Source organism: Corvus brachyrhynchos, unplaced genomic scaffold (assembly GCF_000691975.1).
Source record: "Corvus brachyrhynchos isolate BGI_N302 unplaced genomic scaffold, ASM69197v1 scaffold183, whole genome shotgun sequence".
NCBI lineage: Eukaryota > Metazoa > Chordata > Aves > Passeriformes > Corvidae > Corvus > Corvus brachyrhynchos.
The window spans coordinates 210,639-212,345 of record NW_008236926.1 but is presented as its reverse complement, the minus strand read 5'-3'; positions in this window follow the sequence as shown (position 1 = coordinate 212,345).

The following is a 1,707-nucleotide window of genomic DNA, read 5'->3' as shown; positions in this document are numbered from 1 at the left end:
ATGGGCTTTTTGATGGAAAAATCCGTGCGATGCCTTGGCTTGTGCAATTTTGTCTGGCTGAGGCCCTACCCACGCTGGGTTGGCCAGCATGTCAGCCCTGGCATTGCCTTCTGTTAGAAAACCTGGTAAACTGGTGTGGCTTCGAATGTGCAGAATGTAATGCGGATGCACTCGAGCCTGAATTGCAGACCACAAGGTTTGCAACAGTGAAAACAGAGCCACATTTTTCACCTCCTTCAGAAATGAACAATCTGAGCGTTGGGTTATATCTGCTATGTAAGAAGTCAGTAACCAAATTCAAAGGTTCCTGTGAGAATCATTGAAAAGCCATGGTAACAGCCCTTAATTCAACTAACTAAGCAGAGCCTGACTCATGGCCCTTCAGCACCTGCCATTCCGATCCCTCCTTCCAGGTAACGATGGCTTTCCCAGTTTTCCCAGAACCATCCGTAAAGACGGTGGGTCCTTGCACCAGCACTCAACTATTTCTCAGCTACAAGGAAAGTACGGTCAGTTTTGCCAACTGCAGTAATTTATGGCTGGGCAGATGGTAAGTGATCTGCCCTGAAAAGTTTTGCAGTGCACTTTGCAAAGGAGCACTATGGATAAGGCTCCACTCAAAGTATTCCTTTGAGATCGGAATGACAATTACTGCAGGATCTGCAGCCATCAGTTGCAAACGCTGTTGACGACATTTGATTATCAGAAAAGTGACCAATTCAAACACTGTGGTCACAGTGCTTTTCAGCTGGTGAGGCAAAAAGATCTATTCTAGGATATGCAAAGGATCAGGCCATTGATAGCCATAGGATGGAGGTCTGGAATAGTAATGAAAACAGTGATAGCAATGGAGGGATCCACTCAATAAACCTGACGAGCGGAAACAGTCCATTGGACCTCCTGCAGCGCTTGTCGCGCTTCCTGAGTCAACTCCCGAGGTGAATTCAGATCAGGGTCCCCTTTTAATATACTAAAAAGCAGGGAAAGTTGCTTTGGGGTTAGACCTAAATAAGGTCGTAACCAATTGATGACACCCAGCAGTTTCTGAGCATCATTCAAGCTTTTAATCGAATCTGAGAATTGCACCTCTTAGTGTTGGATAGTTTGGTCCGAAATTTTTACTCCTAAATATTTCCAAGGAGGATGCTGTTGAACTTTCTCTGGACCTACCTCTAACTCATAGGCATGCAGAGCAACGAGCACCTGAGGCTGTATTCTCAGCAGCTCATCCCAGGTGGACGCTGCCACCCAGATATCATCCATGTAATGGTAGCAGCATGCATCAGGAAACTGCTCTCGGACTCCGGCTAAAGCTTGGGCGACATACCACTGACAGATAATTGGGCTGTTCCTCATCCCTTGAGGGAGGACCTTCAATTGGTATCTCTTAGCAGGTTCAGCATTGTTAACGGCAGGCACAGTAAAGGCAAATTTTGGTTTGTGTCTTTGTTTGAAAGACAGGTGTCTGCTAAGGAAGGCAGAAGCCTCCCGTGGAATGGCAGATGTAACCCCTTTCCCTCCGAGTTATTATAATTTTGAAATCAAGGGCTTTTAGGCAAAGATGTGGGAAAATAGGAATAACAGTTCTTTACTAATATTTATATATATAACCAGTCAAACAAAACAACAATAACTATGGCAGTAACAGCAATCACAAACCCAGTCCCAGCCTTCTCAGCTGTCAGGCCCTTTCCCCTCGGGTGCAGT